The sequence below is a fragment of the Equus quagga genome, chromosome 4 (assembly GCF_021613505.1).
Source record: "Equus quagga isolate Etosha38 chromosome 4, UCLA_HA_Equagga_1.0, whole genome shotgun sequence".
Taxonomy (NCBI): domain Eukaryota; kingdom Metazoa; phylum Chordata; class Mammalia; order Perissodactyla; family Equidae; genus Equus; species Equus quagga.
In genome coordinates, this window is record NC_060270.1 from 87,677,412 (window position 1) to 87,689,658 (window position 12,247).

Sequence of the window (12,247 nt, forward strand, 5' to 3'; positions counted from 1 at the left end):
AGGTACAAATTTCCAGTTATAAAATAAGTCATGCAGATGGTAATGTACCCCATGGTGACTACAGTTAACAATAGTGTATTGTATATTTGAAAGTTGCTAAGAGAATAAATCTTAAAAGCTCTCATCACAAGAAAAGAAATTTGTAACTATGTGTAGTAATGGATGTTAACTAGACTTTATTGTGATGACCATTTCATAATAAACACATATATTGAATCATTATATTGTACACCCAAAACTAATATAATGTTATCTGTCAATTATATCTCAATAAAAATTTTTTTTTAAATTTTTTTAAAAAAGGGAAGTAAGGAGAGGAACAGCTCTGCTTATATCTCAATCACCAAGACTTTGCCCTAATTACAAAAGTGTGGATGATATCGAGTTAATTCTTAACTTTTATTTTGCATAATAAAATAATGCACCAAGGGGGCCGGCCCCAGGGCCAAGTGGTTAAGTTCATGCGCTCCACTTTGGCGGCCCAGGGTTTCACAGGTTCGGATCCTGGGCGCAGACAAGGCACGGCTCATTAGGCATGCTGAGGCAGCGTCCCACATAGCACAACCAGAGGAACTCACAACTAAAATATACAACTATGTACTAGGGAGATTTGGGGAGAAAAAGTAGGAAAAAAAAAAGAAGATTGGCAACAGTTGTTAGCTCAGGTGCCAATCTTTAAACAATAAAATAAAGGCACCAAATTAATAAGTACATAAATCCAGATATAACTGATAAAATGTCATTTGGGTCAAGTTTATCCCACCCCCTCCGCTGGTCCCCAAATCTACAGTCAAAAGTACTAATTACAACAAACTGATTTTAAAGAACTGGCTCTTTTTTTGCTTTGTACCCAATGGAAGGATTTTAATCAAAAACACCAAAACAAAATGACCGAAGAAAAGAATCAGTGCACCAGAAAAATCCAAATTTCCCTGATTCTAAATACAGTAGAGGATGAAAGAGCACTAAACCATAAGCCAGGAACCCTGGTTTAGTGCAGCCCTACCCATGAAGAAAGCATTTAATTACTAAGCCACTCAGTTTTCCTCATTTAGTAAAGAGAAATCTCACCTACCCCACCTACTTCCAAAACTGTTGTACTGATAAAATGAAACAGCATATGCAAGAAATATAAATAATTACATTTGCTAAGAATTATAACTATACACATAGATACACAGAGCTTCACAAATATAAGGCAACAATCCATTAATCATTATTTTATAATACAGATGGATTATTTCAATTAACCCATACACTATCTTTAGGCTTAACAAAATTTTAATATCATAATACCACTTCATTATTTCAATTATTCTTTGAACTTTAATGGATATATTTAGCTATAAACGTCAATATAGTTAAATCTTGATTATTCTATAAACGTCAATATAGTTAAATCTTGATTATTCTATCAGTTAGGACTTCTACACTGTTCATAAGGTAGTCTATCCAAGAAAAAAATAAGAGTAATAAATTCAAAATATATTTCTTAGCTGCTCTTTTAAAGATCTGGTAGGAAAGAGAGGCTTACATAAATCATAAATTTAAGATTATTACCATTTATTTATATTTCATTTAGCAGAGTTCACTTTCTCTAAGTAAAGATTGTTTCTTTTATGTCTGAAATCACCCCTACCAAATATACAACCCTAATTCTTGTTAAATATTGTTTTCCAGGTAGAACAAAACTACCCAACTGTTCTTTTTCTCCATAGGATAGTCAAACCTTTCAACCTGATTTTCAAAGGGAGAGCGAGTGTAAAGATTTTCCTTACATTTTCAAGCAGAGGTTTGGTCTTCTATTCTGCAAATAAAGTGACTCCATGGCAATAGCTGTTAGATAAAATCATCACGTCATAAAACATGACAGTAGTCGCAAGCCTTTGAAAAGCACTTGAAGTGTGACCCTATTTGTTCACATTCTAGAAATAAACATATAATCCATGCTGCTTTCTTAATCACTGCAATCTAAATATTGAACAGCTTGACTTCCAATATTATTTTACCAGCATACAGAAGGAACTAGACTAACCATTTGGGGATTAATCAGTTTAAGAATTATCCATTTCAGAGGCCTGCGTCTCTCTGAGACCAGTCTTAGCATCAAATGTAAATCTAGAGTAAAGAAATCTTGCCTCCCAGTAACTTTCCTACATAAAGACCGAGAAATCACCTATAAAAAACCGTACAGACTTCAGAATAGACAATAACATAAATGCTTACATTTAACCTAAGGCTCAAGGTAGTGTGCAGAACTGGGATGAAGTTTGAAAAACATTCCAATACTTTTTCTGCAGGACTTCTTCCAGAATCCATCTGCCCCTCCCAAGCTTTTCCCTCAATCTCTTCCAATTTACCCCAATACCTTTAAGTAACTGTCCTGAGCAAGCCAGGAAACAACTGGAGGAAAGGAGGATGAAACAAACCCTTCTACTACTTTTGCTTCAACCTGAATCTCTGGTTTAAACTCTGACAATGAATAAATCTTAGCTGAAAAGCAAGTTAAAAAAAACTGAAGCTTTAGTGTACCCTTCCCTGATCCCATTTCCCTCCCTCTTTCCCAGAGGTAACCACTTTGCTGACATGTGTGTTTATCATTCCTATCATTGACTATTGAAACATCATCTACATGTGATTGCTTTTATAGAATTAAACTCCTTAAGCCCACAGGCTGAGTCTCATATTGTCTTCTGTGTAGCATCTAGTAATCAGCATACTGTAATCATTTAAATGCTACAAATACTTCTAAAGAAAATTAATAAATATTTAGTAAAATTAATTAAACAGAACCATACATTGTCACAACAGGGAAAGAGAAACAAATTTCTTCCCCATTTATGAAACTCAGCTAAGCATCTATTATGTAAAGTTGATCCAAAAATTCAAATTATTGAAAAACTGGGTTTTAATTTAAAAGACTGATTGAATAAAATTTTAAAAACCAAGCAAAATTTAGGTAGGAAAAAATACATTTTTCATCTAAATAATTCTCTATAAACTCAGCAATTGTAATTTATTCTGATTTTTTGTTTCACTACATTAGACGTTATTTTTCTATATTCCCTAGGCAGCGACAAATAACACCATGCATGAGGACTGATATAATTACATGCCAAAAAAGACAGACCAGCACCCTCACACTCCAAACTCCCCTCTGTGGCTCCTTCATGCCCCATATGTTGCTAATAAAACTGTTTGAATCATACCTATGAGACAGTTTTACTGACATAATATCAGGCCTCTTGGTTCTTCACAAGGCAAACCATACCACCAGAACTGATACAAATGCAAATTTTAAGACTGAGGCAAACAGAAATCTACATTATACATATGCATGCCTGTGTATGTTTGTGTTTGTGTGTATGTGTTTGTGTGTGTGTGTGTGTGTATACAGAGACACACATATATTTCAGACCACAGAAACTTGCATTAAAACTATGATTCCACTATTTGATCCTTTAAACTTTAAAATGTCCATGCTAGCTATATGGACATATAGAAGGTTCCAAAATCTGACAACAGTAAGACATTCAAGAAACCATAAGTCTAGCATTATCATTTTATATTGTTAATATGATCAATCCAAATATATGACTGGTAGAAAATAATGAGAGCCAGAATTCTTAGTAACAATTTTTAAAAGATACAAAAAGGAAGGGAAAATAACGGAACATTGAAACAGCAATGAGAAATTTTACAAACCTACTAAATTGATAAATAATCCAGTATCCATGACCCTGACTTTCTACTTCAGGAAGCTAAAACATTTTCATCACATGTATGGTTAAATTCATTATATGTAAAATTTTCTTCCAAAACATGAATGCTGAAAATAAATGATTAACAAAAACTTAAAAAAAAAAAAAAAAAGCCTGTAAGCACTGCTATTATAGGAAATGCTCAATTAGCTCAAGACAAATGCATTCTCAATTTTTTCTAGAAAACTTCTCCACCAGGGGACTCCTCCCTAAGATGTTATTTCAACATGACCTCAATTAGTAAATCCTCTGGGGACAAGACTCCTTTTAATAAGTCCGCCTAAGAACAAAAGGGGTATGAGGAATTCTAGTTTCCTTTGAGCTACAATGGCAGTAAATAGGAAAGAGGAAGCAGGGGTGCTGGTTCAAATACAAATCTTTCATAGGACCCTTTGAGTGCCAGCCCAGGCCTCAAAAGGCCCAATCAACACCACCAGGCAGAGGAGGGCAAAGGAATCAAGTTGAGAAGGGCTGTGGAAGTAGCTGAAAGGAGTGGTCTTCTAAGGAGTAAATCTGTGATCAAGCATAGAATACATACTAATTCTAGAACACAATAATTGTGCCTCCAGGGATGAACCTCTGAAATGGACACAAATTACTGAAGTGCACCCTATCTGTTGGAAGAGGAATTACTGCATTTGAAATCAGAGAATTCTAGAGTTGCCAGGGATCCATGGGTCAGCTTGCGCATCCTTCCACCAAATGCAAGAAGGCTTCACTGGCTTCACATAGCATTCTTGTTAGGTAGATGATGACCTGTCTCTCTGGGAAAACGCACCATAACGTGGAGCGAAAAATTCACTTCTTGGCCCATCCCTTTGGGCCTTGCTTGAACGCTAGTATGTCATTTCCGTCTAAGCCTTCTAGCTCATCAATGACCTTGGTCTGCCTCCTTAGACTTCAAATCTGACCTGCTCTATCCAATACAGACTTTGACTCTGTCCAGTCTTTGAGTGGACTCCCAGTGTCCACTTACAGGTCAGATGTTCTAAATGAAATTATGACCCTGATCTACTACTATCTCAGGCCAGTTTCCAGTTATAGCTCCCCTGATCTGCCTTTATCTATGAAAAAGCACTACCACCACCACCCCCAAGTCTGCCTAAGTCTGCTGCTCAGTCCTAACAGCCCTGTGATCACAGGTAAGCTTAATACTGAAGGAATCCACCCTGGCCTCTCCAGTCCAACAATCTTCTCAGATCTATGTATCTATACTGGCCTTTGGCTAGCTGTTATTAACATTTGTTTGTTTCTTTTTTGTTTTGTTTTTTGAGGAGCATTAGCCCTGAGCTAATGTCCACCACCAATCCTCCTCTTTTCGCTGAGGAAGACTGGCCCTGAGCTAACATCTGTGCCCATTTCCTCTACTTTATATGTGGGATGCCTGCCACGGCATGGTTTGATAAGCGGTGCATAGGTAAGTCGGCCCCTGGCTCCAAGCCAGCGAACCCCAGGCCACGGAAGCCGAGCACACAAACTTAACAGCTACGCCACCAGGCCAGCCCCTGTTATTAACATTTTACTAGGGCCCAACACCATCTGGGATTCTGATAAAAACTACAGATCTTCTCCTCTGAAAAAGGCTTGATTGCAAATATAATATTGTACATAATTTCAAAGGGTTCCCCATGAATCCCAAGTTAAGAATCTATAACAGGGGCTCTTATAAGTAAAAAATTAAATACAGATTCCACATACACTACACACACATGCATACATGCACACACAAACACACAAATTTTGTTTATGTCTAGAATAACACCTAAAGACATAGTTTTTTTCATTGTTGCTCTTGTTCTTGCTAATTATTCAACTCCCCAGGAGATTCTGGTGATCAACTTTAAGAGCCAATGCTCCATAGGATTTAGAGCACTGGTCTCCAAAAGGTGACTACTCAAGGCAATTATCTGGGGTACATGGAAAAATATTAAAAATTTATTTATATTTATTTTTATCTAATCTTTGTTTTCTTCTATTTGTTTCATAATTTACATAACATATTAGTACAGTCATACATGTGTTTTCATAGGTAAATAAAAATACATATACTATATGTGCTTTAAAAATTTTTACTAATTGAAAGTTTAGACACTACTCGTTTAAAGCGATGACAGTTATACAGAGTATCTTTGAGATACCATCAAGAACTAATTAAGTTACGAGAGTTAACTGCAATGGTCTACACTGGTAAGGCCTACTACCTCCCGCCAAGACCATGCCTGTAACAGTGTATGTCAGTATAGCATTTCACATCTCTATACTCCAATAGTTCAAACACTTTACACACCTTTCATAAAATACAGCAAGCCATTACATCAACACTTATAATTTGGGGAACAGCACTGGCTTATAATCATACTGCTATGAAATGGTGTTAGAAGGAAAGTGTTATCAAGATATGGCACACACTGAGGACATTTTATAAACATGTGTATGGTACACTTCAGTGCTTTGCAAATCAGAAAAGTTCCACTATGGTATAAAGCAGACACTCTAGATCAGTGCTGTCCATTATGGTTCCCACTAGCCACATGTGCTACTGAGTACATGAAATGTGGCTAGAGCCACATATTTACATGATATTTTGGGTATATAGGGTTAAATAAATAGTTACGAAAATTAATTTCACCTGTTCATTTTCACTTTGTTAATAGGGCTATTAGAAAATTGAAAACTACATACACGCTTGCATTATACTTCTACTGTATAGTGCTGGTCTAGATAATAGTTATAACTGGGAATAACCTTCAAATTAGACACTATACCTTATGGATAACTTTATATTCACTCTACTACCACCCCAGCCCCACCCTCACCACGAATGTTTTCAAAATAATACAAATTATTTACAATATAAAACTTTTACATGGTTTTAAGAGATCAGTTTCACGTGAATGTATACTTTTTTTTCTGATTGGCAAAAATGAGCAAACATGGTAGGCTAAGAAGAATGCTGTACTCACATACTTTAATGCCACAACATGAAGTTAAAAAAAGACAGTGACATAACATTCTAAAAACCCAAATTTATTCACTACTGTCAACTAGATAAACACAGGGTCCATTTAGAGTTTTACAATACTTTAGGGCTTCACCCACAAAACATAATTTTTTACTTTAATATAGAATTTATCTCACATCAATATTGCCAGATTGACATTTTCACTTCCCCTCTTGAAACTATCATTTCTTTTATGAGAACAAAGGTGCTAAATTAATATGTCCCCTAGCCTTTTCCTTTGCAATAGAGCTATGGCAGATATGGCAGATTTATTCTCAACACTCATGCAACCCCATTGTAACAGGTCTTACAACACAATAGTGGCTAGAAAGCTGAAGGGTACGTTTGCTAGACTCCCTTGCAACTTGAGATCTGCATGTGTCCCAGGTTTCCCAAGCAGGAACACTCCTAGGAGACCAGAAAGAGAAAGGAAACAAGGAGAGAGAGCAAGCACAGGCAGAGGAGCCCATCCAGCAATGATGGCACGCAAGATGATGATACTTCTGGGGCCAGTATCAAAAGCCAAGACTCCTCATTCAGCAATTTCCAAACGAGCAAGGCAGCTTGGTTCTGAGACCAGAGATGGTTGAAGCTCCCTTAGTGGAAAAGTGTGGTTCCAGGAATTGTTCCTGGAAGCTCAGCCTAGAGTCTATTCCTTCTGCTCCCTCAAAGATCCTGTAAACTATTACAACTTAATAAATCCCTTTCTGCTTAAACCAGCTTTAGTGTTTCTGTTGTCTGCCACTAAGAACCCTTTGCAATATATGGGCCAAGCAAACAGAACAAATGAAATAAATTTTCAAATACAATACCAAAACTAGGCTTTAAAATATAGGCCTATGGTTGTACAACAATGTAAATATACTTAATGCTACTGAACATTTAAAATGGTTAAAATGGTAAATTTTATGTTATGGCTATTTTGTCACAGTAAAAAAAAATATGATTTTCATAAACACACCAGAAAATCTATATTTAGGCTTAGGAATCAAGAACTCTTAGATAAACTCGGTTTTGTTAACCTATTCCTTTTCCAATGGTATCAAGCAAGTCAGTCACTTAGCCTCTTGGCCTAGCCTCTTGGTCCCTATGAGTAAAAAGTGGAAAAAATCTCACATATATTAGGGATAAGACAGATACTAAAATTCAGTAATGGGTGAAGTGGGGCAGGGGCGGGGCAACATTTGTGGCAAAAATTACTGTGTGACCTCAATGGGCCAAGTGCTTTACATATATCCTCATTTAATCCCCACAATAACAACACTTACCCAACCCCATTCACCTCACGCTTCAAGGTAGGCATTATAATCCTTTTATTACTGATGAGAAAATGGAGGAAGAAAAGCTAAGCAACTTGCCCAAGGTGCACAGCTAGTGACTGCTAGAGTAATGACAGATCAAGATCTGTCTGACTCCAAAGCCCTGGCTCTTCCTACACCACATTTCTCTTACTGATTGCCACAGCCACAGTGCTCAGCAGGCAAGGGCTAATTAAATTATCCACTGTGATGGAATCATCACAGAGCCAAGAAAGCAATTCCTGAGAAGTGTCACCTAGACCATTAATATAGTATGCCCTGTAGAGTCAAGTGTGATGTTCAAATACAGAAATGACTAGATGATGATGATTATAATGATAATAGCATCCAGCTACCATTTACTGAGTGCTTATTATGTTTAAAGTGCTTCATATACATTACTTCATTTAATCCCCTGAACATCCCAGTAAGAAATGCACAGTAGGTGTTACCTTCATTTTACAAGAGAAATGAGAGGCAGAGAGATTAAAAACTCTGCCAAGGATTACACCGAAAGTCAAGTTCAGAGCCAGAATTTGAACTCAAGTCTATGATGCCCAAGTACGTGGGTGAGGACCACACTTGTATTTCCTTTTATTCTCTAAAGAGCCAAACATGGGCCTTATACAGGTAAACAGTCAATAAATCAGGGATTTTACTTTGAAATTAGGGACACCAGATGCACACCAAGAGGTTACATAAATTCAGCAGTCTGGCGCTGAAATGGGGGAAAAGACATGAAGGAAGAAATGATAATGATGAGTCCCGAAGGTCAATGTATGTTTGCCAGTAACAGTTAAAGGATCAGACCCCCCTTTCCTCACATTCTTCCAGCCTAGCCCACCCTTCACTTCACAGCCCCACCACAAGGAAAAGAAGAACTATAAGACAAACAGTTAAGACTTGCTCCATCAGTCCTAGTACACTGTTAGAAAACATACGCACTACGCTGTCCTAAGAGAACTGGATAAAAGCAAGTAAGTCACCTGCAAGGCAACTGATTCAGCAGGTCTGAGGTGGGGCCTGAGAATTTACAAATCTAACAAGCTCCCAGATGACACAGACACCAGACCACACTAGTTTCAATTATTATCATCCTAAAACTTCTTTTTGTCCACCAAGTTCAGCCAGCAAAGAGTAACTAATGACCATTAGTAAGATGGTGTTTATCTCCTCTTTGGTACAGCATGGTTTTATAATGAAGATATAATTAACAAGCTGGAAAATAGCCAAAGGGTTGGCAGGGTGGAAGCCAAAGTAGAGACCACAGGCTCTATATCTAGATAATCAATGGGCTCTCAATAAATCCAGTACACTTTTAAAACTATCAATGATACATGTTAGAAGTTATGAGGTGGGGTGTGGGGGTAGAGGGAATAAAATTTGAATAAAGGGAATAGAATCTGAATAAAGGGAATAAAATTATAAATTATACAACTAACATGTGGAAACTCAGCACAACGAGAAAATGTTGCCCTAGCCTAGTACAAAACTTTACCTTCTGATAAAAAATAGACCTTTTAGTAAAATAACATTAACAAATATTTCCCAAATAAACATTACTACTCTTAGCAGCATAAAAAGTTAACAGCAATAGGAATTCAGTATATTCCCAGATGATGATAATGAGCTGCAAAAGGTCAAGAAAACCCACGACAGTACATACACAATGATGGAGTCACTGTTCTCTTTTATTTACAAACAGAAAAAGAAACTTATTTATTTAGTATCATTATGACAGACCCACCCATATATGGAAATAATAGCTTGTGTAGTTAACTCAAAATACAGTCCAAAACCGCATGTGCTGGACTACATGGAAAATCCAGTCTCATAAAGCAGAAACACCACCATTTGAAATTACATGCTAGCAAAATTAACAGCTTATAGAGTAGGGCCTTCCATTAAACAAAAGGCAGTATGTGATTTTGTTCGTTTGTTTTAATCCAATTAACATCAGGACCCTCGAAGTCTACCAAGATACCGTATCAAAAATAAATAAAAACCAAAAAAGCAACTATAAAGAAAAAGAAACTGATATAGTCGAACTGACACGGTGGAAAAAATGGGAAATAATCTATACGTCCATCAACAGCACAAAAGATAAACAGGGGTATACTCATACACTGAATATAATACAGCCCTAAAAATCACTGAACTACAGCAGTGGTATTACGGGCTGAACTGTGTCCCCCAAAATTCTATCTTAAAGCCCTAACTCCCAGTACCTCAAAATGTGACTGTATTTGGAGATATGGCCTTTAAAGAGATGATTAAATGAAAATGAGGTCATTAGGGTGGGTCCTAATCCAATATGACTAGTGTCCTCATAAGAGGGAATTTGGACACAGAGGGACACAGGAGATGTGTGCCACACACTATGTGAGGACAAAGCATGTAAGGTGACCAGCAAGAAGGTGGACATTGGCAAGCCAAGGAGAGAGACCGCCGAAGAAAGCAAACCTGCCTATACCTTGATCTTGGATTTCCAGCCTCCAGAACTGTGAGAAAATGAATTTCTGTTGTTTAAGCCACCCAGTCTACGGTATTTTGTTATAGCAGCCCTAGAAAACTAATACGAATGGTCTCAAACTTAAACATGCATAAGCATCACCTGGAAAGCTTGTTAAAACACAGATGCTGGGCCCTACTGTCAAGAGTTTCCATTTAGTAGGTCTGGAATGAAGCCTGAAACAGAGCTAGCTTCATGGGATGGGTGCATGAACATGCTTACAAGGGCCCCACACTTGATTTAACACTCTGCTGTTGCCATCTTGAAATTATTAATCATTTTTGAACAAGGGGCTCAGAATTTTCGTTTGACACTGGGCTGCATAAATGTATCTGATCCTGGCCTAAGAATGTGTATTTCTAACAAGTTCCAAAGTGATGCTAGGTTGCTGGTGGGGAACCACATTCTGAGAGTCTATGAACTACAGCAACATCTATCAACCTAGATAAATCTAAAAATATAACATTGGGCAAAAAAGAGCATGTTGCAGAGGACAATTATAGATATCATTTATACAAGGTTTTTGTTATGCACTTGTATTAAATAAAAGCATAAGAACAAGCAAGGCAATGTGAACACCCAATTCAGAACCCTAGCTACCCCCGAGGCCAGGGAAAGAAGAATGGAACTAGGGATCAGCACCATAAGGAGCCTCACCTTGTCTATAAAGTTCTGTTTCTTCAAGAAATAAAAAATTGAAGTAAACATGGCAAAAAGGTTCAGGTTTGACAGGCCTGGGAGAGGGTTACATTGTGTTGTTCTTTATACTTTTTTGTACTTTTTTGTAAATTTAAAACACTTGAAAAAAATTTTAAAAGAGAAAGAAAAGAACCTTAACTTTTATATAATCTGAGTAATTTTGGTATCCGTCACAATCTAGTAAAATATTCCGTTCAAAATCAGACAATTTGCCAGTTTAGAAAAACAATTCCACTTATAAAAAATCCCTTCACAATAACCAAGAGATAAAGTTATTTGAAGTTTAACAATCATAAAATTTAAAAGATTAAATGGACATAAATCTACTTTAAATGAACAACACACACTAAAAATATTAGGATATTACGAAAATTAAGAACACAAAAAATAAGAACTACTGGAACCATTGGAAATAATAATAATTGTACAATTCAGGTTAGTTTGCCTCTAGTATGTTTTTTGCACAAATTGACAAAAATAAATTTTAAGCTGTTTAGAGTACGCAAGTATAATGGGTAGTGAACTTTCTTCAAACCTAGAGAAAATGATATGAAAAGGCTGTATCTCTAACATATAGAAAATCTATGCAAATTAAAATCAAAGGAATTAAAATAAATACTAAACATTAGAACGAAAATCTCAATCTAACAAATACAGAATAAACACAAATTTTATAAATGATATCCTTTAACTATCAAATTAGCCAACTTTATATAAAAAATGAATAATCAGTGCTGCTATTCTCATTTTAGTGGGCATATAAAATGAGAAACTTTCTGGAATTTTAACCTATAAATCCAGGGCCTTAAAAATACTCACACCCTTCGATCCAGTAATTTTCTTTCTAGGTATATATCCTATTCAAATATATCCTAATATACAAATAAAATCTTAAAAAAAAAAAAATATGAACACTCTGCCTCTGGATAATGGGATCATGGGTGATCTGTTTCCTCAGCTTTTTTTTTTTTTTTTT

General features: G+C 36.4%; 1 protein-coding gene across 5 annotated transcripts in view; it reads right to left on the reverse strand.

The window, feature by feature from the left end:
• Nucleotides 1–12,247, reverse strand: part of GTDC1 (glycosyltransferase like domain containing 1) — a 397,164-nt gene that overhangs the window by 330,800 nt on the left and 54,117 nt on the right. The window lies entirely within an intron of this gene.